Below are 25,591 nucleotides of genomic sequence, written 5' to 3'. Positions count from 1 at the left end.
TATAGTTGATAGTATACATTGTAATAGTACACTCTCTTAATAAATACATTTGTAATATTTGTGAAGTGATGATTCATTTATTTCACTGCCACATGAGAGCAGGTCGGACATAACTCTGACACTTTTCTTTCCAGCATGCAAAACAAGCATATGATATGATGTAGAAACAAGGACCCCTTTTTAAGTTAAATAAATTGGGTGAGTAGGATGTATAATTAGGTATTAGACTTTTATTTGATAGGACAATTGAAGTAAAGTTTGGAAATGATTAGTTGGGTATGCACTCACAAAATAGGAATATCATTATATGCAGATGACAGGGATTTAAAGGAATTAGACACACAGCAAGCCCAGGTGCTTAGAATATGTAGTGGAGCATTTAAATCATCTCAAGTGGCGGCTTTACAGGCAGAAATTAGACTTAAACTTATGCTTGCATATTGGGTTAACATACAAGGGCGTAGGGATGTTCCGGTACCGGTACCGAACGGTTCCTGGGCAAACATCTCAGCTGAAGATAATGAGGAAATTATGTCGCTCCTTTAGCAAAGTGCATTCCTAACGACTACTTAATGGCACGCACATGCCCTACTCACTCCAAAGTCCCCGCTCCAAGGGGATAGGGATGATCACTTCCAAATTTAATTAGCCCGGGTACCGTTTGGTACCGGTACTAGTACCGGAACATCCCTTGAAGGGCGTAGTGAGTTACACCCTACAAAGGCAATAGCGCAAGAGGGAATATAAATCAAACTGTAGGAGATTTGGATGGATAGGAAGCTCAAAAGCAAGGAAGGCATGATTACATACGATACAATAATGTCCAACAGTATACTCTGAAGTCCCTCCTTGGAAGTTTATAATGCCAGTTATTGACTTGCATTTAAGGGAATAAAAATAAAATAAAAACTTATGCCAGCTTGGTGTATAGTTAAAAACTATATGGGGTTGCATTTCACCAATACAATTATTTTATTTACAGACGGTTCAAAGGACTCTGAAAATGGTCACACACAGGTGCTGCAATGTCCATCACACAACCCAAGGAAAGTATTAAAAAGAGAAAACGGATCAGCAGAATTGGTAGCAATAATATTAGGTTCACAGTGGATAGAACGAAGATGTAAAAACAATGTAGTAGTAGCATCTGATAGTTTATCTGATCTCATGAGTATTGGATCTGGGAAATCATGTAGACATGACATTTTAAATTAAATGTAAAAAAAAAAATAATACTTCAATTTAAATAATAATGGTGTGAATGGATTGTTTATCTGAGTTCCTGCACATGTAAGTGTGAAAGGAAACAAAGAGGTAGATCCTTTAGCAAAACAATATCTTAAATCCCAACAGATCTACAGGTTCAATTAAAGTAAAAGCCAAGACTATAATAAAAGGTACATGCACAAAATCTATGGCAGGAATACTGGGATATTAATCATACAGGAAGACATTTTTATGATATTCAAAGTAAACTAAGTGTAGGAAGAGAAATGGGTAAAAGTCAGAGGGAGGAAACAGTCATTACTCGTCTCAGAATAGGACACAAGGCTTAATAAGACTGCATTTAATAGGTAAAAAAAAAAACACAAATGGTTTAAGTACACACAACCATCCGAATCAGTAAAACATACAATAATACAATGCCACGCATATGAACATAAGATAATTATATTAAAATAAGTATTTGAAGAATATAAACTTAAATTTACTTTGCAAAATATACTTGAAAAAGCAGTAAGGAAAACAAATGTTCAGTCAATTTCATATGAAAGAGAGGTTCACTAGAACGAATATGAAGCTCAAAGAAGAGTAGGTTTTTTTTTTTTTCTCTCGGTCTTCCTGCTGTTTCCTTTCTCAGTCAGACTTTTGTCCCACGCTCCAGTCCAGTAGGTGGCGGTAAAGCAGCAAGCTTGTCAACCGGTAAAAACGTCGAAGAAGAAGAACCGTAATACCAGTTTCGGAGCTTACGTGTTTAACTCTATGGATTAACTTAACATCACTACAAAGCTCTTTATATTATGCCTTTAATCGTTTGTTGAGTAATTTATACAGAACTAGTCTGTTTTGTTGAAGTGCTGTATCGCGACTGTTGAAAGTGATTTTATAACTTGATCATCTTCTTTTATGGTTTGTTAACTTGGCACTGTATTTTATTTCCGTGGTTACATTTTCTGATTAATTAATCCAAAATTAATTAATTTATTTATTTATTTATTAATTTTTTTGATACAGGCAGATTACGATTCAGAGATGCTCATCTTTGTTTATAGAGGTATACACATTGTGAGTTATTTGTTAGTACACAGTAGCATGAAATGGTATTTAACAGTAGTCTTTTTTTATTGTAGTTTGCCTGCATAATTTGGTAAAACCTAACAGTGATATGTATGAACAAATATGGATATTATGTTTGCAGTTTAAGGTTTGCTTTTCATTGATGTTCATTTGCATGATATTCTGCATGTTTCTTTTACATAATGAATTTAAAAGTTGTTTTTGCAGTGTCATTGGTATTTTTTGCTTCAGAGCAATGAGACTTGACTATCTTATGCAATTTGTATGGTTATAAATAATAATAATAAAATCTGTTTGATTTTGTTGCAGTAAATTGACAAGCAGAATGATACCAGTTACTAATGGAAGCCAATTGAAAACAAGGTTAGTTTTGTAAGGCTTTCACATTCTACTTATACAGATGGTGTGATGTTATAGCTTTCATGTCTTTTTTCCAGAAATAACTTAATGATATGCCTTTTGTTGTAGAATGTCCACAACAGCTGGCTGGTTCTAATGATTGTGGGATCTTCATATTGATGGTAAGATAATGAAAAAACCTTAAAATGTATCAACTTCTCTTTTAAAGGGGTCCTATTATGCTCGTTTACAATGTCTTGAATGTCTTGAATTTGTTTTGGGGGTGTACTAGAACAAGTTCCCTCTGCTCTGGTATACTAAAAGATGTCAATATTGCTATATCAATTTAAGCCGGTTTCAGACCCTGAGAAAATTAAACAAGAGCATCGCGCAGAACCTTGCATGCATGGAAATTGCAAGACATATTAGAGTGTTAATATTATTATTATTATTATATATTTTTTTTGGTGGGGGGGGGGATGTTCTGCACATAACCAAAGTAGCCAACAGCATCCTTAGCTGTCTATGCTGATTCTGACGCCCAGGGCCTCCGCGCACACTCTCTGACGTTCATCATGCCTACCATAATAGACCCTAGCAGACATGAAAAGTAGGACCTGTAGCACCGAGGCCAAATTAGGGCTGTGTTTCCACCATCGGGCCAGAAGCTCGTCTGTGCTTCACTAAAACCTGCCCTTTACAGACCTCTCAGGAACATCATCATACGACCCTATCCTTTCACCAACAAAGAGAACTTATCAGAAAACTAAATGAGAAATAAGTCACTGGAACATGTGCGATCACAAAACAAACACGATAAAAGCGCCCGTTTGTTTGCATGCTTTGTTAAATATTTAAATCCAAATAATTCAGTGTTTTACTATTATAAGTGATACATTGATCATAATGAAATAATTTATCAGGATAGAAAATTAGTTAATAAAGCGTTATGAACATAGTCTGCTTATTCAATCTAGTCTCGTAGTCACAGTTATATACATCTCATTTAGAAAGAATGATCATTTCTGTATTTTAAAAAAAGCTCCCGAACAAGAAACATTGTTGTATTTTTATGACATATATGTGGAGATAAACTCTCGAGACGCGACTTACGACAGATAAAATATGTTACTAAATAAAATCACGATTGTGATAGAGCAGAGGTTCTCAACCACATTCCTGGAGGACCCACATCACTGCACATTTTGCATGTCTCAAGTCAATTATTCCGCTTATACTTCCGCTTATAAAGTTGGCACACTGTACAAATTGTGAGTAAAAAAGAAATTGAATAATTGAAATTGAAATCTAATAAACTTATATTTTATTCACAATAGAATATAGATAACACATCAAATGTTAAATGTGAGACATTTTGGAATGTCATGCCAAATATTTGCTCATTTTGGATTTCATAAGAGCCACACATTCCAAAAAAGTTGGTAGCAATAAGAGGCCGGAAAAGTTTAATGCACATATAAGGCACATGTATTTGATGCTCTGTAAACTCTGTGTGAAGGTGCACGACTCACTGTCGCTTTCTCACACATGCAAAGAGAGAGAGAGTGAGAGTCTTACCACGCTGAATCGACACGCTACATGTAAACTATATTCTTTATTGTCTTTTCCTGTCAAAATAATGGAGTTCATTTAGAATTATTCATATTTTTCGAACAAGAAGATGATATGCCGGTTTTTCCAGTAGTGGGCGGAGCTAATGCGCAAATGCCAATTTCATTGACTGGCGTTCATCTATTACCGTCTCTGTTCTGATTTCGGCAAATCAGTTTGACCGAACGCATACAACATGATTAATATTCATGAACCCAGCAGCTCATCAATCCATAGTGCATTGTATATTGTTAGTATGGTAGTAGAATTAGTAGCAGTATTATCTTTTAATAACAATTCATATGATCTATTACTATTTTTTTTTTTTTTTACAGAAACCCTCAATGACCAAAAATATCTTAAGCATCACCAACATAACGTCTCATGTTCAGTTAAAATGACAAATATGCATTCATTAAAAGTTCATTTTTACATAAAGGCATTGTGCTACTAAATATTACTATTATTTAATAAAATGTATGTGATACTGCTACTACTGTTTAAACAATTTATAAAATGTATTTTTTAAAGAAAGAAATCACTAAATATTTCTTCCATGTTTTAATTTTCATTGCAAACCCCTTTATTTACCAAACACTGTTGGGAACGTTACTTTAAAAAAGTAATTAGTTATAGTTACTCACTACTTGTTCCCAAAAGTAACTGAGTTTGTAACTGAATAATAAAATAATAAAAACTGTATAATAAAAGTAACTCGTTACCAGGGAAAGTAATTATTGGCGTTACTGTAAAAAAAAAAAAAAAAAAAAAGTTGCTATAGGGTATGTCAAATATATATTTTTTTTTAGCAGTTTTCACAAGTCAGTTGAAATGAGTAGAACAGACAGGTGTTCGTACATAACTTTAGATATTTATTGCACGTCAACAGACAGCAAGAGTTTTATTCTGCACTTCAAGTATACCCTTTGTAAGAAAAGTGTTTTTGGCCACTAGCTTTGATGCGTGTGTCACACATTACATGTACACATTACATGCACGTTCTTGCCTTTGACCACAATGAATTTGAAGTAGTGCTTATATCTCCACCTTGAAAATGCCAACATTTCATCGCATTGCTCCTGACTCGTCATTTCTGCTGCTGCTGCGAATCTCTGTGTAGCTGTTGCGTGTGTGTGTCTGTGTGTGTATGGCGCCGCTGGTGCTGGCGCGTGTGCCGGCATTTGTGTAAAAACACTGGCTCTGATTGGCTACCATGAAACACATGAATCTGCCTTAGCCAATCATAATCGCTTATCTCGTTATTAACCCACCTCCTCACTCGCTGTGAGCCAGGGGTGCGTTCGGATTACATAGTTTATTAAATCAATGCATAGTAACGCACCGCATTTAACTTTCAGTAATGGTAACGGCATTGTAACGACAAGAAAATTAATTAGTTAGATTACCCCGTTACTGAAAAAATAACGTCGTTACCTAACGCCGTTCTTTTAAATTCCGTTATTCCAAACACTGTTACCAAAAATAAAATGTTTAAATTTCATAAATTAAAAGACAAATAAAATTTGGGTGAAACTTGATTACTGTTTTTCATAATTATACAACTTGTAGAAAAACTTTAAACACAATTGTAAATAAGTATAAAGAATGGCATTGGTTTTGTTTTTAGTGATAAAAGTTTCTTTAATTTTAATTATTTTTTTTTATTAGCATATTTTTGTGTTTTGCTTTTGGTACAAAATTGGTACCGAGAACCGTGGATTTTCACCGGTATCGGTACCAAATACTGAAATTTTGGTACTGTGACAACACTAGATTTCATATCGCAATATATATCGCAGAAAAATTACATATCGCAATGTCATTTTTTCCCCAATATCGTGCAGCCCTACTTCTCGCGAGAGATCCATTGAGATTCAAAACAAAAAGGTTAAAGGTTTTGCTAAAGGTTAAGAGATTGAAGAATATAACAAATTTAAACGTCATGTGAAAAATGAAGGAGGACAAATGAAATAAATAATCTTGCTCCTATCAGTGAAGTGAAAAGTGAAACTTGTTAACTTAGTTATACATTTGAAAAAATATAGTGATAGAGACTGAACATGTAAGGTCAGATTTTTTTTTTAAATAGTGCAGTTATTTGATACTAAAGCTTATTTATATTACATGATCTGTATACATAAATATTTATTTAAAATAAACGATTTATAATAACTGTTAAACTAAAATTGCTTGTGTGTAAAAGATAATAATAATAATAATAATAATAATAATAATAATAATAATAATATGAATCACAATAATTATATAAATCATAAAATGACTCCGTAATAATCATTAAAGGCAGACTTTTGTTTTCTTTTCTTTTTTTGACTTTGTGTCAGACATGTGTCAATTCTCTCACATCTGATTGGTCCAACTTCAGTTTGAGATCTCTAACCCAGAACATAAGCTGCCCCGGAGAAGGTTAGCCATGGAGTGTAAGTTACTATAGCAATAAATGCAGCTAAAAGCCAAGCCACTTACATGGTACCTAAAACCCAGGTTTGGTGCAAACTTACCTGAAATTTACCTGGCTAGCCAGCTAATCTGGTACAAGCCCCTGGGCATGACAATTAAGTCTCACTTCAAAACACAAACATTCCCAGCATTGTGCTTCACATGTTATAGCCCTTGGCCATCCATGGCCTCACTCCCCTTTCTTTACACACAGAGCTATCACTTGAATGGGATCTTCCCGCCAAATACTACCGGAATGCAATGAATACTCCCACAATGAAAATGTGCTGTCGTTTCTGACTCCTCTTCTGAGAGACAGGCTCTGTGATTTTGATGGTTTGATCTTCATTCGTGCCCACAACATCAGCTCGACCATCCTTTTCAGCAGTCTTGATGTGCATGCTCCTGTCTGAAGGAGGCTGGTGATGTCCTCTATGTACAACCTCAATGGGAGTAATTTCTGCCCAGATGGTAGCTTAATCCCTACAACCATCTGTCTTGCTCCGACGCTGATTACCGCAAAAGTGATACGTACAGGATGGGAGAGACGGCACAACCTGTTGCAATTCCTACTTCTAACTGTTGAAATCTTGGAGGGCCAAGCACATCTGCAGATCATTGAATTAGGATGCCACCATGTTCTTTATGCAGGGGGGCATATGGAAGAACTCCATGGCATAGTTCATCAGCTTCAGTGTGGGGCTGAACCATATGCATTAGCAAGGTCGAGCCAGACGACGTGCAGGTCTGTCTTTTCCCGCTTTGCCTTGTGTATCTGTTCACAGATCATTGTAGTGTTCTCTACGCACCTTGAGAGGCCTGGGACTCCCTCCTTCTGGCAGTTGGTGTCAATGTAGCCATTCTCAAGGAGGTAGGTGGTCATCTACGTTCAGCAGAGCAATGTTTCTGAACTGGCTGATATCTTTGGAGTTTGCTTCCTTTTTAACTGCCACTGCTCTTTGCCACTCAGATGGGATGAGTTGCTTTTTCCAGGCAGCTCTCATAATGTCCCATAGCAGCTGTAGTGCCTTGGTCAGTCTCCTTTTCCCTCCTTCCCTTCTTTTTTGTGTGCGGTCCTGTGGTTGGAGGTCACTTCGCCAAACCTGTTCTTGCAGGCCTATAGGATGTCCACAATCTGGTTGAGTTTGGATTCCGCCCCCCCTCGCAAAGATCCCCTCCAGTGTCTCAGTCAGGTCTTTATCGAGTGTTCGCCATGCCTCTGTCTTGCTTGCTTTTGGCCATTTTATCTTTTTTTTTTTTTTTTGTCTCTGCCTTTGGCTCTGTCCTGTGTGATTTGGTGGTGATCTGGATCTTGGTACTTGGACTCTCCCTCCACCAGTGGGCCTTCTTCCTCTGAGACATCTTTGACTTATGCAAATTGGGTCCATCAGCTCTGTGGTTTTCAACCTGGCTTTCGGTCCCACTTGTCTCACCTATTAAGGCAGTGCAAGATTGCTGTTAGCCCTTCTGCCCACACTTTCGCTTCCCCTGGTGGATTCACTACCCACGGAACATGGTAACTTTTTCCCATCTGCATCCACACTCCCGGGGGACTTTCCTGGAGTTCTTGTGTTCATCTCGTTGTCCATTTCCATTGCCATCGTAATTGTTAGGTCCATCCAAACTGTTTTATTCCTTGTGTTCAGTACTAAATTAAGGCATGAAACAAGATAATACATTTTTACTTAAAAAAATACTTAGAGATACAGGTGGTGTATACAGTGCTGCTTGAAAGTCTGTGAACCCTTTAAAATTTTCTATATTTCTGCATAAATATGACCAAAAACATCATCAGAATTTTACATTAAGTCCGTAAAGTAGACATAGAACCCAATCAAACAAACCAGACAAAATTATTTTCTTTGTCATTTATTCAAGAAAAATTAGTCATTACATTAGTTACATTTCTGTGTGGTGCAAAAATATGTGAATCTGTATGTTTAGCTGTTAATTTGAGGGTGAAATTAGAGTCAGAGGTGTTTTCAAACAGTGGAATGACTGTCAGGTTTCATTGCCTACCCTGTTTTATTTAGAGAACAGGGATCTATGAAAGTCTGATCATGTTTACAGAAGTGAATCATGGCACGAGCAAAGGAGATCTCTGAGGACCTCAGAAAAAGAGTTGCTTTGCTCATCGGGCTGGAAAAGGATTACAAAACCAAAAGAGTTTAGACTCCACAAATTCCCAGTCATACAGATTGTGTAGAAATGGAGTAAACTGTCAACCAACAAAGATCACTCCAAAAGCATTATATAGTCTTGTTATAATCTGCTAGGCTGCAAAGGAACCCAGGGTAACTTCTAAGCAACTAAAGGCCTTTCTCACATTGTCTAAGGTTAAGGCCTATAAAGTGAGCACATGCTTTTGACTTTGTTTTGAGAACACCAAGTAAAGAGCACATTCTTTTCGCCTGTTTGGACAATTCAAACAGACGTTTGCGCTGCATGTTTGGTTTACCAGTTTACGCGTTCATAATGTGTGTTGTCGATGAAACTTCCTTCCCTCTCTTGAAGAAGTGTGAAACATACTTTAAAATGGCGGCAGGGGTTTACCCAAGTTTTCTAGTGTGTTGGTGGAACGCAGCCACTAAGTTCAAAAGACCTTTGGTGGGGTTTTTTGACCAGCAAACAACCAACCACCAAAAGTACTCTACTAACCACAAAGCACTAAAAGACACCATACCAACCGCATATTTAAATAATTATATTAATTTATCAAAAACATTTTAGTGAATTAAAAATGCTTGTTTGTATTTAATGTAGGCCTACAGAAGTATACACGCATACAGTATGTAAAAAAAAAATATATATATATATATATATATATATATATATATATATATATATATATATACAGGGAGTGCAGAATTATTAGGCAAGTTGTATTTTTGAGGAATAATTTTATTATTGAACAACAACCATGTTCTCAATGATTCCAAAAACTCATTAATATCAAAGCTGAATATTTTTGGAAGTAGTTTTTAGTTTGTTTTTAGTTGTAGCTATTTTAGGAGGATATCTGTGTGTGCAGGTGACTATTACTGTGCATAATTATTAGGCAACTTAACAAAAAACAAATATATACCCATTTCAATTATTTATTTTCAGCAGTGAAACCAATATAACATCTCAACATTCACAAATATACATTTCTGACATTCGAAAACAAAACAAAAACAAATCAGTGACCAATATAGCCACCTTTCTTTGCAAGGACACTCAAAAGCCTGCCATCCATGGATTCTGTCAGTGTTTTGATCTGTTCACCATCAACTTTGCGTGCAGCAGCAACCACAGCCTCCCAGACACTGTTCAGAGAGGTGTACTGTTTTCCCTCCTTGTAAATCTCACATTTCATGATGGACCACAGGTTCTCTATGGGGTTCAGATCAGGTGAACAAGGAGGCCAAGTCATTAGTTTTTCTTCTTTTAGACCCTTTCTTGCCAGCCACGCTGTGGAGTACTTGGACACGTGTGATGGAGCATTGCATGAAAATCTTGTTTTTCTTGAAGGATGCAGACTTCTTCCTGTACCACTGCTTGAAGAAGGTGTCTTCCAGAAACTGGCAGTAGGACTGGGAGTTGAGCTTGACTCCATCCTCAACCCGAAAAGGCCCCACAAGCTCATCTTTGATGATAGCAGCCCAAACCAGTACTCCACCTCCACCTTGCTGGCGTCTAAGTCGGACTGGAGCTCTCTGCCCTTTACCGATCCAGCCACGGGCCCATCAAGACTCACTCTCATTTCATCAGTCCATAAAACCTTAGAAAAATCAGTCTTGAGATATTTCTTTGCCCAGTCTTGACGTTTCAGCATGTGTGTCTTGTTCAGTGGTGGTCGTTTTTCAGCCTTTCTTACCTTGGCCATGTCTCTGAGTATTGCACACCTTGTGCTTTTGGGCACTCCAGTGATGTTGCAGCTCTGAAATATGGCAAAACTGGTGGCAAGTGGCATCTTGGCAGCTGTACGCTTGACTTTTCTCAGTTCACGGGCAGTTATTTTGCGCCTTGGTTTTTCCACACGCTTCTTGCGACCCTGTTGGCTATTTTGAATGAAACGCTTGATTGTTCGATGATCACGCTTCAGAAGCTTGGCAATTTTAAGAGTGCTGCATCCCTCTGCAAGATATCTCACTATTTTTGACTTTTCGGAGCCTGTCAAGTCCTTCTTTTGACCCATTTTGCCAAAGGAAAGGAAGTTGCCTAATAATTATGCACACCTGATATAGGGTCATGATGTCATTAAACCACACCCCTTCTCATTACAGAGATGCACATCACCTAATATGCTTAATTGGTAGTAGGCTTTCGAGCCTATACAGCTTGGAGTAAGACAACATGCATAAAGAGGATGATGTGGTCAAAATACTCATTTGCCTAATAATTCTGCACACAGTGTATATATTTTGGATGCAATTAATCGTTTGACAGCACTAATTATTTTTAGGATTAACATACACCTTCAGACTTGATCACCCAAGGTTTTTTTTTTTTTTTTTTTCTGATAATGGTTCATTTTCCTCAGGTTAGCAGTTCACAAGATGGAGCAGATACAGGTCTTCTCTGTCCCTCGTAAGTTTGTGTTTGGACACCAAGGTCAAGGTGAGATTTTCTGTCTATTTCTCTGACTCAATGATTGGCATTTTGTGGTTCAGCTGTGTCACTTTTTTTGAGAGCTAAAGCTGTTTAGCTGCTGACCAAACAAGAATGGTTGATTATTGAATGAATAGTATTGTTCACTTCAATTGCTGATTGGGCAGTTCATATCTTATATTTTGGATGGGCTTTTATTAATTTTGCTGGTATTTCTGACTTAGCTATTCCAATGCTACCCTGCTTGTTGACAAGCAAGACGTAGGTCTGTTGCCTAAGTTAGGCTGGCTGTATTGAGGTGTTTCAATAATGTTTTAATTTCATCACAGTAACAAAGTTTAGGGCAAACAGTACCATTAACTGGCTGTCACAGAAGAAAGGTCAGGAATATGTCGATGCAGCTCTACAGGGGGTGTGATTTGTGTGTGTACATTTTATTTATTAATTATTATATATTTTCTATGTCTGTTTTACTTCAGAGCATAAATCGTAAATCCAGTGAAACTTGTAATGTAAATTGCAGTGGTCTCCAAATTAATTTTTGGAGCTGTACAGTGAGATGTATACGCCCTTTGAATAGCTTGTATATTTCACACACAAAGTATATTTAATTGCCATATTTCAGGTTTACACCGAAAGTTCTTACACTCTTACATTAATCCTGTGCACTGTCAGATTCAGTATTTCATAATAAAGTGTATTGTGTTGGGCAGGAGTCAAACTGTGAACATCATATGGGTGGGAATGAAAAAAAAAACCCACCTTTAACCACACATTATGCACAAAGACCCACTTCTGACACCTCAGACACACTTTCACAAGAGACGTACATCAGTAGAGCAGTTGCAGTAGACATCTTCATGCACAAACTGTTTGTCAGCCCAACAGAATAAACATGTCTATACAGAATGAAGCAGGGTTTACTTTGACTACTTTTAATTATCATTTTGCATCTGCGTTTGAGATGTACTCGCTGAATTAATTTGAAAACTTTAAAGACATAGTTCAGAAATTGTCATCCTCTACTCACCCTAACATTGCCCCAACCCCATTTATTCTTTTGTTTATCTTCAGGACACAAATAAAGGTATTTTTAATATTCTCTAGTCAAATTTGTATATCCATTTATAGTCCACACTAATCTAATCTAATCTAACATCAAATATAGTTCATCAAATTTGGAAACTCAAACCTGAATGTTTGATACACATGAACGGGTGAGGATTGTTCTTGAACATTAAGTCTTAAATTATGAAAGAATTATGGGTGAACTAACTCTTTAAGAGTCTTAAAGGGATAGTTCACTTTCAAATAAAATTTTGGTATGTTTTAGCTTACCTCAAGGACATCCAAGATGTAGCGGTCTTGTTTCCGCAGTACTTCCCATTTTGATATTTTTAGGTCAAACCGTTCTTGTCTGTGACTCATATAATGGAGGTCTATGGTCACCACCTCAAAGAGCAGCACAGAGGAGTCCAAATTAAACAGTTCCCCATCATAACTACACATTAATGACCTAAGACATGAAACAAGCAGTTTGTGTAAGAAAACCAACAGTATTTATATAGTTTTTACTTCTTGTACACAACCACGTCCAACTGATCTGTGGGTGCGCGTGTGCTTCCTGATGTGACGTGTGCGCGCTCTGGCTTAGTCTGAGCAAGCGCAGAAAGTGCCGGAAGTGATCTCTCGCGCGTGAGCGTCACTCATTGTTTACTGTTTACCACATAATATGCCACCAATCTGCACTGTCTGAAATATAATGCAGTATATACCCTATAATTGTTGCGATTATAATAAACACAACACATTACTCACTCTATTGACAGCGTCCCATTGGGTCCCTCTGGTCTTGGACGTCACCTCCAGTTTATACATGGCAAACAAAACACAACGTGCAAAACGCTGCGACTCAACAGCGGAGAAAACTCAAGATCTTCAGTCAGGCAGGTGTGTGATGCGATACTTTCAATGTCCTCGTCGTTGTCTTGTAGTTGTTCCATTCGTGACAACATATGCCCTCCACTTCTGTTGGCATCTCACAACACTTGCTACTAAAACACCACCTATTTTGAAGAGATCTCTGTCTCTCTGAGGCTTGAAGGCTTGCTGCTGCAGCATACTTGGTCTGTGTATTCCGGTTCAAATAAATATGGTTGTGAGAAAAATTCAACATTGTCTGTTGATATATTGAAATCATCTTCCATTGTAATTTCCTGTACGTCTAAATATGTTTAGATCTTCACAGTGAAAGGTAACACTTCCAAAATCTGTGGAAACCATAGACCATAAGTGTAAACAATGAGTGATGTACACGTGCGAGAGCTCACTTCCGGGGCTTTCCGCGCTTGCGCAGACTAAGCCAGAGCGAATGCGCACGTCACATCAGGAAGCACTCATGCACTCAAATCAGTTTGATGTGGTTGTGTACAAGAGGTAAAAACTATATAAATACTGTTCATTTTCTTACACAAACCGCTCGTGTCTTAGGTCATCAATGTGTACTTACAATGGGGAATTGATTAATTTGGACTCCTCTGTGCTGCTCTTTGAGGTGGTGACCATAGACCTCCATTATATGAGTCACAGACAAGAACGGTTTGACCTAAACATATCAAAATAGGAACTACTGCGGAAACAAAGACACCTACATCTTGGATGTCCTTGAGGTAAGCTAAAACATACCAAAAATTAATTTGAAAGTGAACTATCCCTTTAAGTTGCTATATAATGTTGTCTGTCTAAATTTATAGTAAATGCTACATTTGGTAATTCTCACCAATCCCAAAACTTCAAGTGAAAGTGATCACACAGCTGGATCTGGTATTTAGTAAAAGTACTCTTTTTGGCTGACATTTGATCATCTCATGGTGACAGGTGCATACACCACATGATCCTCCTCTTTAACTCTCTGTAAAAAACAAAACAACAACAACAAAAAACACATTACACAGGATATAATAATAACAAATTATTGTATTAAGAATTTGTCATCCTTAAATCTTTCCATTCCTCTTACTGCTTAGCAGACATTCTTTAAGGGAAGTCGTGGCATAGTGGTTGAGAGCTTCACTCCTAACCGTAAGGTTGTGGGTTTGAGTCTCGGGCCGGCAATATCACGACTGGGGTGCCCTTGAGCAAGGCAACGAACCCCCAACTGCTCCCTGGGCACCGCAGCATAAATGGCTGCCGACTGCTCCTGGTGTGTGTTAACTGGCTGTACGTCACGTCACTTTCACATGTGGCAGATTTAAATTCCCAGTGTTTTCAATTCAAGCACTAAATTTCACATTGGACTTCAAGTGGTGTAAAAATATATGGTCTTTATGAATACAGCTGCTTGTCACTAGTACAGAAAAGACCTTGTCTCAGAGGACCACCGGGACAAGACCACAGGAAACAGTTGATTCTTCTGCACAATCTGACTTTGCTGCAGTCTGGAATTGAACTACTGGTTTCGTCTGGTCAGAGGAGAACTGGCCCCCCAACTGAGCCTGGTTTCTCCCAAGGTTTTTTTCTCCATTCTGTCACCGATGGAGTTTCGGTTCCTTGCCGCTGTCGCCTCTGGCTTGCTTAGTTGGGGTCACTTCATCTACAGCGATATCGTTGACTTGATTGCAAATAAATACACAGACACTATTTAAACTGAACAGAGATGACATCACTGAATTCAATTATGAACTGCATTTAACTATCATTTTGCATTATTGACACTGTTTTCCTAATGAATGTTGTTCAGTTGCTTTGACGCAATGTTTTTTTTTAAAGAGCTATATAAATAAAGGTGACTTTGACTTTGGCAGTTCCCTCAAATGGACACCTTAGTACCTTCTGTGCATCTCCTTTTAGAGTATCAAAATACCCTTAAAGTAGTAATACATATTCCTAAAGTACTACTGTGGTTGCACCATGAACTGCACAGGCATACCAATATTCAAAAATATGAACATGATGCAAGCTAAAATTGCTCGGTTGCTCACCTGGTACAGCCAAAGAGTCTAGAATACCCAAGACATGTCACTCCTATAGATATGAATGGGAAAATGCAATGCTCAATATGGCCGCTCAAATTTAGGAAGCCCCGCCTTCTGAATGTAGGAGCCAATTGCTAATTAGTAAAGTCAGCGCGCCACTGCTGCTGCCGTTAGAAGTGTCTCGGTTGCTACAGAAACAGTCAGCGTTCTTGGATGTGCACTCAGGACTGCGCATTGGGCACTGGCCGATCTAGCTTGAATAATATGCTTTTTATAACACTAGTTGAGTAAAATTAACAACATTTATGACACAGTTGTTATCAGATTTATTTGGTGATTCCAAATATTTAATTTAATCGCAAGCCTAGTGCTTGCCTACAAGACGACCATTTGCACGGCACCAATGTACCTAAAGTCACCAGATCAGACTTAAGCGCCCTCCAGAAACTTGCATTCTGCTAGTTAATGGCGCCTTGTGGTTACATCCCAAAGAAGTTCAAAATCACTCTCACGGTCCTTCTCCTGGACTGTGTCTAGCTGGTGGAATGACCTCCCAATCTCAATTCCAATAGCCGAGTCTTTGCTCATTTTCAAAAAACATCTAAAGACATCCAACATCTATTTTTCGCCAGCACTTGACCAACTAATACTAGCAATTACCTTTTCCTTACTATCCTATTCTTGAGAGAAAAAAATAAAAAAATACATAGCTACGTGTACTGTGCTAGACTAACTGAGACTTGTCATGGCACTTGTATACTGTTGTTGTTCTCTCGTTGGTCTCATTGCCTCTATTGTCCTCATTTGTAAGTCACTTTGGATATATATATCCAAAATCCATGTGTAGAAATGTTTTCTTATTACAGTTTTTGCAATTGACAACAAATTTTAGCCATCTTCCACTTGTTTTTGAGTGTTATTGACATTGAATGAAGAACTTGCGACTTTCATAAAAATCTGATGAGAGACTGTTTTACAGACAACAGAACAACAGAAGTGCACACATCTAGATGTGACTCACTGCTGACTTGACACAGAGATTAGAGGGTCTTACCGATTGGGGTTTTCGTTTGTGGAATGTTGGATCAACGTAAGTGATCTCTTCTTCAAAACTCCGAACTGTTTAAACAACAATAACAGATCAATTAAAGCAACTCCATCTTAACTAGATATGTTTCCTTACAACATCAAGGATCAAATATAAGCATTAATGCATGCTTTTTAACAAATATTTAATGCTGCATTTTTTTTAGAGCTTGGCATTATGACTGTTAACACACAAAAAAGTTCTTAGCAGAGTAAGCAATGAGAGATTCTTCACACGTAATTTTAATTGAAGCTCAACATGCGAGACCCGCAAATGAAACATTGTCATTCATAGAGATGTTCATTTTAACGCCACCTGAGGGATTCAATTATAATCATGTTCGGTGGATGTTTGTTAATTATTTCTGTTTCATATTGTCTCTGTTTCTTCTTGGTGTGTTTACTGTCCCCTTAATTGTCCTAGTGATTGACTGCTTTAAAAGCAGTAGCAAACACTTGCCTTCTTGATCAGATTTTCTACATTTCCTGCAGATGCAGAAGATCAAGACAGCAGCAACAATCAACAGAGATCCAGCAACAGAAGAGACCAGCACTATGTACAGCATGGGTAGGCTCTGATCTGTAATGAACAAAATTATTTATTGGTGTTAGTGAATGTGTCTTGATCTATAACAAAATCAGAGATCAGCTCAGTAAATAAACACTAATGTCAGTTCTGCTGTACCTAAACATGTGTGACAGAGTTGAGTGATGTCCAGATGTGTGGTCTGGTTTGTGATGGGATTGTTGATCACACAGCTGTAGCTGTTTTTCTCCTGATATTCCACCTCCAGAGGTAGAGAGAGACTGATGCTGAGATCAGACACACTGATGCTGGACAATAAACTGTTTCCTTTGTACCAGGAGAGAGTCACATGACCCACATTCACCAGTGAACACAACAATGAACAATTCTGCTCTGATGAAGATGATGATGATGAAGATGAACAGTTTGAAGAGTTACTGCTGATGACAGGAACAGACAGACGAGCTGAAAATATGACAATAAAGATAAAGTTTAACATGCTCAGTAAATGTTTAGTGGAAATAGTTAATAAAAACAAGAATATAGAGCACACAACATCTCTACTCACCATAGACAGAAACATTGAATATTTTTATTAACTGTTTCACTCCACTTATGTCTACTTCATAGAGTCCAGCGTGTTGAGTTGTGATGTTTGTGATGGTCAGAGATCCAGTCTGTCTGTCCAGCTTCAGTCTGTCTCTGAATCTCCCATCAGAAACATCAGATGTAGAGTTTTGTTTGTTCCTTTTGATCATTGTTATGAGAGACTTTTCAGCTCCAAATTTCCACACTATCCTGTCGTCATTAAATTCAGTAACATCAGTGTTTAGCGTGACAGAATCTCCCTCCATCACTGACACTGAAAGCATTTCATTTGCTTCAGCACCAAACACACCTGAAGAACATGGATATATTAAAGCTCCCTTCAGTTGAAAAAGCCTTAAATCAGCTGTAGATTGTAATAAATATAAAGAAAATAACTTCCAGAACAGCAGCAGATACATAGTATATTTCAAACATGCTGTACTGCTGTAAATGCAGTGTGGGAAGTTGCATAATTTACATTTAAAATACAAAATACATTTTTATTCAGTGTGTTACTTTCAGTTGCTTTGTATTTTTTGCAGAATTAACTAGAAATTTCTGAGCAAGCGAAATTTACAATCACAATAGAAGGCCAGGAAATTCAAAATTTTGAGCAAAAACACGTCAGTGGATAAAAATAATATAACTTGAGCTAGAAGCAGTAGCTTTATTACCTTAAATGGAAAGAAATTAAACCATACAAAAAATAACTTACCAATCAGACGGCACGAGCACAAACAGAACAAAACAAACACATCAAACATGTTCTTTAACAGTTTAGTGAAAAGTCTGATCTAATAAGACTGTACTCGACTTGTTAATCTGGTTTGTGAATCCTCCCCCGGAAGAGTTTGTCCCTCCTAACGCAGTCGTACATGCTCTGAACGCGTTTAAAAATGGATATATAATATTCATAAAGTGTTTCTAGAAACTTCATAATTACATAAAAAAATGTTACATTATAAAAATATATTCAAGTATTTATTTTTAGTTTTTTTTGTTTTTTTATAACTAAATTTCATTGTGAAGTGGATCCACTAGTGTTTATTAAAATGGTTTTTATATATTTATTCAGTTCCCAGTTTTAGTACATGGAAAAACCAAAATCCAAAGTTTTTGTATTTTTGTACCACCTCACAGTACCAGAACTAGTTTTACTGATGTTCCTCTTCTGATTCAAACTGAAACCGGCTGCGGCTGGTTTTGTTTACATCAAGCATCATATGCACGAGAATGGCCATTCAGAGCAGGTTGTTTGTAGGTGAAGGGCTTCTTCCTGTTCTGCCGCTGGCTTTTATGATTCTTTACTCTACAGAAACAATAAACCATGATGAGAAACAGTGTTTGACACAAAGGGAGAGAAATAAAAGAAATACAATGATCATATTTTTCAAACAATTAATAAATTAAGCTGCCCATGTCAGTCAAGTGGCATGCAGTGATACTTAGCTGATCCATGTCTACCTGTCTGCACATCACATCACATCCTTCCTTGAGCTGCTTTCATTGTGCTTCTTAGGTCCTCCTCCATCCCCAGACTGTCTGATGGACATCTTGACTTGGATGAAACAACATCACCTGCAGCTCAACCTGGCAAAGACAGACCTTCTCATCTTCCCAGTCACTCCAACTGTTCAGTACAATCTCACTATCCAGCTGGGATCAACAACAATACTCCTATCAACAACAATCACCATGCCATGAAAGAGGACATGGCAAAAGACACTTGATCCTGCAGGTAATACAATACAGTTTTTTGTTGCTAAACTCTTAACCAAAGGCTGATGGTCCAAAACATATTGGCAGTACAAATAGTCTCTAATCATTTGCACTCCAAAAATAATGCCCAATGCTTCTTTTTCAATTTGGAATTCTTAAATTCTGACTTGCTAAGAGTGTGTGAAGCATACACTATGGGTTTTTCCAAACCATCAGACATTTGATGAGAAATCACTGCCCCTACTCCATATGCTCCATATTCTGTGCCCCTGATAGGTTACATGAGGTTGACATAAAACACATTTGGTCCTATTTTCTCTAATACCTCTTGTAACCTTTGAAACATCCATTTAACATTTTTCCAATGTTCACATCTGTTATACCAGTGATCAGAATATCGTCCAAATGACAGACTACATTTAACAGGCCTTATAAAGTCTGATCCATGATACGTTGAAAGACTGCTGGTCCACTAGACACTCCATAGGGCAACTGATTCATGTGATATAATCCTTTTTGAGTGTTAATTGTCAGATATGGCTTAGATTGTGGGTCTAACTCTACCTACTGGTACCCCTGAGTTAAGTCTAGCTTGGTAAAGTCGTGGCCTAGTGGTTAGAGAGTTTGACTCCTAACCCCAAGATTGTAGGTTCGAGTCTTGTGCCGGCAATAACACAACTGAGGTGCCCTTGAGCAAGGCACTGAACCCCCAACTGCTCCCCGGGTGCAGCCACATAAATGGATGCCCACTGCTCTGTGTGTGTGTTCATGTTGTGAGGCTTTGGCAGGGGATATTTGTCTATTGATGACCTTGTAATCAACACAAATGCACACTTCTCCATTTGTTTTTGGTATACATACTATTGGTGCTGCCCATTTGCTGTACTCAATAGGTGTAATTACACCCTGCTTTAATGGTTTTAAGGTTTGGCTTTGACTCGGCCATTACAAAACATTAACTTTTATTACTCTTTAACCATTATTTGGTAAAACGACTTGTGTGCTTGGGTTGTTGTCTTGCCACGTGACCCATTATCTCTTGAGACTCGGTTTTCGGACTGATGTCCTGACATTTTCCTTGAGAAATTGATGGTATAATTCAGAATTAATTATTCCATCAATAATTTCATGCAGTCCTGGCCCAGATGCAGCAAAAGAGGCCCAAATCGCCACACTAGCACCACCATGTTTCGTAGATGGGATAGATTCTAATGCTGGAATGTAGTGTTTTGCTTTTTACAAACATAACATTCCTAATTTAAACCAAAAAAATAAATTTGGGTCTCATCCATCAACAAAACATTTCTAAAATAGTCCACATGATCTTTAGCAAACTGAAGACAGACAGCAGTGCTCTTTTTGAAGAGCAGTGGTATCCTCCTTTCACACCATAGTTGTTCAGTGTTCTACTGATGATGGACTCATGAACATTCCTGGATTCCTGTACATTGTCCGGTTCCAGCAGAGCCCCTGCAGCAGGGCAACTGGGTGACAGTGAGGCAGTGTAGTTGTGGGTCAAAACACCGCTCTTCTGTTCCAATCCAAACATTAAACCGGTTCTCCCCACTCAGTGATGCACCCACTGAGAAACCTGATGAAAGTGCTCTAGTTATTGGTGATTCTATTGTACGGAACGTGAATATAGAGACACCAGCCACCATAGTACACTGTTTACCGGGAGCCAGAGCGCCTGACATCTTGGCAAACTTAAAAGTGCTGGCTAATGCTAAACATAAATACAATGCAAATACAATTGACAGTAATCTGGCTAATACCTGATGATTACATTATTTTATAAATGAGTCAACTCCCCAAGATTACGGTTATAAACATGAGCCGCGTCCAAAAGATAAAGGGGGAGCACTAATAAAGCCCCATTCTTACAGATCATTAACAAAAAAAGTTGGTTTAGGGTTTAGTAACCTTTTAAGTTCAAGGCGTATACTTCAAATTTGGAAATTAAATTTGTTGCTGAAGCTTTAATCAAACCTCACCCATGTTGGAGGGAACAAGGATCCTCTAGTGGTTACTATGGGTGGGAAATTAGCCTCAAGGACAAGATGGCCAACTATAGGACAAAACTAAGAATTTTTGGGTGCCCAGAGATGAGCATTAATTCCCTCAAGAACAAACCTGCAGATGAGTGTCAGCAGGCCTAAAACGTTAAAAAACCCAGAAAAGAAGAATTAAATTTCTGCCCACTGTCCTGCTGGAGAGAGCCAGAGAGTGTCACTGTTGTCTGAGGTAAAAAAAAAAAAAAAAAAGACACAACAATGCAGTTATCAAGGAAAAGATGGCCAAGACCTTTGCATATAGGAGACAGAAGGTAGTCAGAGACAAACCCATGATTGCATAATTCAAGACCATATGGGCAGGACTGTGCCTGAGGTATAAACTGCTTCTTAAAACATCCATAATCAATGTTATATAATGCATCAACCTACAGTGTGAAAGAATTATAGAATACAGTAACCTATGGTCTTTTTACAAAAAAATTAGTATACACCAATAACAGTTTGTTTTTTATTATTAAATATTTTGGATTAACACTGTTCCCCTCATCACAACTTTTTTTGGACAACTTGACCACTACGCTGATCGACTCATCAGAGTGCTGAAGACGACGGGTGGATCTGAGAGAGAGAAAATTAACCTAACTTTTGCCCCAACTGCAAAGGTATAGGTTACCTCTTTGTAGAACACGTTTAGGAATAAGTCAATTTTTTCTAGTCTGTGTTGCCATTTGTCAGAAACCAATAACATCTGCAAATGCACCCCATATGAATATCAAATTCCTTTGATTGTATTTCACAAAGCTTCTGAGATTCTTTTACCATTTAAACAAATTGCTTTTGTATTTAAAGTTTCGTATTTACACTACACACTATGGATAAATTACCATAATTTTGAGGGAACTGATGAACTGACACTCTTAGAAGAAGTACTCTTATTGCATAGGAACTCCAACACACTGATCACTCTCTCTGCAGTTTCCAAAAAAAGCTTCCTTTTCACTCTTTTTCTCTACTTGAGAGTAGGCCTGTTGCTATGGTCAATATATCGACTTATCGCACGATATATGTAAATGAGTGCAATCATTTTTGGTTGAAGAAGTCTAATGGGTCTCTTCAAAGAGTAGGTAATACTAACAAATAAAGGATTCAGATGGCCGTGCTGCCCAGAGGAACTTTGTACAAATTGTCTTTGTCTTCTACAGCATTAACCCTGAGGAAGGTGATGCCACCACCACTCCAGTTGATGTTGGAATGGTGATTGAGGGTGTTGAAGTGCTTGACGATTTGGGAGACATCGCTTCTGCAAATGCACTCTAATGGGTGTCATATATGCAATGAACCTCAGTTATCCTCAGGAACTATTTGAGGTGCTTCAGAAAATCCTCCTCCAGCTGGATGCTACCAGACTCTCAACCAAGGTACGCAACCCTCTACATTGTGAGTAAATCAATCACATTTGTGACTAAATCTTCACTCTGGGCAACTAAATGATGTCTAATATTAGCCAATGGCTAATTAATTATCAGATTTTACTCGTCTGTGTGTGAGTTTGAGGCTAAGTATAAGTTTAGTGTAACACCTGCGTCTATTGACAGGCACTGATGATTTACTAATATCTATAGGCCAATAGGTTTGGCTCGGACGCCATACGTTAAACAGCCTAACTTTGTGAGTAAATAAATCTGTATTGAAAATAAATTGATTCTTTGTAAAGAAAAAAAAAAAGTAGTAAAAGAAAAATGATTTAACAATATTCACAGTGTCAATTGAATGATAGGTCATAATGACAAATAACTCAAATCAAATTGAAATACATGAATTATGCATGGACTAATCTGGGTGCACCCAGTAACTATAGAGTTAAGTTAGACTGCAGTTGTATAACAAGTTTGCAATTATAACTTTTCTCCATTTGTGTGAACTAGCAGGTAATCTGAATTTTCCTATTTTATTTCCTGAATTTTTCTGTGTCCATATCTCTTTTTGTACTTTTATTGTTGGCATGGTCTGTGTTAAATCTGCTTTTATGTGCAGATCTACTTCCCTAATTAAGTTTGTGTATGGATTTTGATATGAGCAATGAATTACATGTAATACGCTGAGTTTTCCGCCAACTGGCAACCTCTGTGTCAAAATACTATTGGATTAGTTTGCAGTTGGAAAAAAAATAAAATTAATAATAAAAAATATATATCCTGCCCTATATTTGTTATTTTTCTAGCAGCGCTTTCATCAAAATAAGGAAGAAGATATATGGCAACTTTTGTTTGTCTCTCAACTCATCAGTAGAAACTTCAAGACCTGAAAATGTGAAGTTCTGGAGTTTTGAGAAGCAGTGCAGTAAAAATAAAATGGTGTTGTGGTGCAGTTTTAGTGGCATTGATATTAATAGATATCACTTCTTTTTTTTTTTTTATTGCTAAAGGGAAGTGAATCCTCGTGCTTACACTTTACTGCTCCCACTTCAAGACACCTAGCATGAACGCAGCTTACGGTGTGTTTCCATTGCAGGGTAAAATCTACACTCAGAGCTGCTGGCAACTCTACACTGCTGATGCTTTTTTTTTTTCTTTTTTACGCAAGTGCAAGCATAATAATTAGCCATTGGCTGTAGTCTGTCCTGTGTTATAGTACTTTATGTCCCGACAGGTGATGTGAGACAATTCCAAAGCTGGCTTTCACTGACTACAATAGGAGTGCAGTTGATATAATGCACTAGCAATGCAGAAAATTAAAAACATGATGATAAACAAAACAATCTGTGATTGGTTTCTTCACATGTCAGTCAGAGGACATCTTGGGCAACGCTTGGCCAATGAAGACTGCTTCAAAACCTTTGTGAAAGGTTTGAACCAGTAGTTTAATGTGCATATCAAACATGATTTCAGTAAACAGGACATTGTTACATAATTTGCTGAACCATGACCTGTTTTTTTTTCTGATCTCAGATAAATTTTACACATTTGTAGTCATTTAATGGCATATTTGCATAATTAAATGGAAGAGGTTATTTTCTTAGTATGATTAACCAAGCTCTCCATAAAACAAACTGGAGTAAATGTATAAATTAATGATGTATTTGTGCTGTTCGTTTGCATGTGTTACATTATGAATTCAGACATCATTTTCCACTCATAATCATCATGATCTGTAAAAAAGAAAGCAATCACAGCACCTTCATGTTGTATTTTGTCCCACTATTCCAGGCATAATTAATAATTGATAAACTATTCATTTCTTCTCCAGGTGTTTTAGGTGTGGATACAGACAAAGTGACCATGATGAATGAAGATTCAGTCACTCTACAGACCGGTGTTAAAATCCTTTTAGAAGATGGAAAATGGTATTACAATTACATTCGTATAGCTGAAATCAATGGAGATCAGAGTTATAACTGCACATAACTGCGTTGAGCACATAAGAACCGGTGAACCATTTTCTTCAACCGGTTTATTGAATCGAACTGTCCAATATAACTACCGGTGATCCGAAAACCAATGCAACCGGTTCTTGGCTCGGCTCGTTGTTCATCTTCAGTTCTCTCTTCACAGTAGTTCAGTCAGTGTACTGTTTGAGTGCATGCATTACTCCGGGATATTGGTTTGTTTTAACTCAGAGGGAGTGTCAGCCACATTAAAAAAGTGAACAGCTTAAGTCATTTGTGGATTAATGCGTATTGGAGATGAGAACAGTTTAAAACGATTCAGTTTGATTTGGTGAACTGGTTCAAGAAGATCTGGTTACATTGAATGATTCGTTCGCGAACCAGATATCACAAACTGCTTTGTTTTTAACTGTCTTACAACAGACACGGAAGAAAAGACAATGCTGAATAAAGTCATAGTTTTTGCTATTTTTGGACCAAAATGTATTTTCGATTCTTCAACAAATTCTAACGGACCCTCTGATGTCACATGGACTACTTTGATGACGTTTTTCTTACCTTTCTGGACATGGACAGTATACCGTACACACAGCTTCAATGGAGGGACTGAGAGCTCTCGGACTAAATCTAAAATATCTTAAATTGTGTTCCGAAGATAAACGGAGGTCTTACGGGTTTGGAACGACATGAGGGTGAGTTAAAATGAGGGTGAGACATGAGGGTGAGTTATATAGTTACATAATTTTGATTACTGGGTGAACCAACCCTTTAAATTATGCCCTGCTCATCACACTACTATTATATTCTGCCAGAGTGGACTGCAACTGTAATGCATTGTCATTTGGACTACTGTGGTACTGCTCTTTGTTACATCTGTAATAAATAGTTATGATTGAGTCAAATGTGTCTGTTACGTTTCCCTTACAGTCTTTATACACTCACTCTTTTTTGGTTGATTTGTTTTTTATAAAAATAAATAGTTACATGATGTGTGTGTTTT

The 25,591-nt window shown here is 37.6% G+C and overlaps 1 protein-coding gene and 1 long non-coding RNA gene across 9 annotated transcripts in view; one reads left to right on the top strand and one right to left on the bottom strand.

Annotated features, from left to right (window-relative positions):
* LOC127987218 (SLAM family member 9) overlaps positions 1-25,591 on the bottom strand; it is a 198,872-nt gene that overhangs the window by 146,190 nt on the left and 27,091 nt on the right. The window lies entirely within an intron of this gene.
* Positions 1,939-25,485, top strand: LOC127987240 (uncharacterized). 8 transcript variants are annotated; one of them, XR_008161111.1, is made up of 11 exons: positions 1,939-2,130; positions 2,236-2,275; positions 2,608-2,661; positions 2,767-2,819; positions 11,236-11,307; positions 16,252-16,362; positions 16,851-16,926; positions 18,992-19,210; positions 21,802-21,868; positions 22,409-22,624; positions 24,453-25,485. It is a non-coding gene; the product is annotated as an uncharacterized LOC127987240 (long non-coding RNA). The 8 variants fall into 8 exon arrangements; XR_008161109.1 differs by having other exon boundaries at positions 11,231-11,307; XR_008161115.1 differs by having other exon boundaries at positions 11,231-11,307; positions 22,409-22,643.

Source organism: Carassius gibelio, chromosome B22 (assembly GCF_023724105.1).
Source record: "Carassius gibelio isolate Cgi1373 ecotype wild population from Czech Republic chromosome B22, carGib1.2-hapl.c, whole genome shotgun sequence".
NCBI lineage: Eukaryota > Metazoa > Chordata > Actinopteri > Cypriniformes > Cyprinidae > Carassius > Carassius gibelio.
Note: the sequence above shows the minus strand (reverse complement) of the source record. Positions and strands in the feature narration are given on the sequence as shown.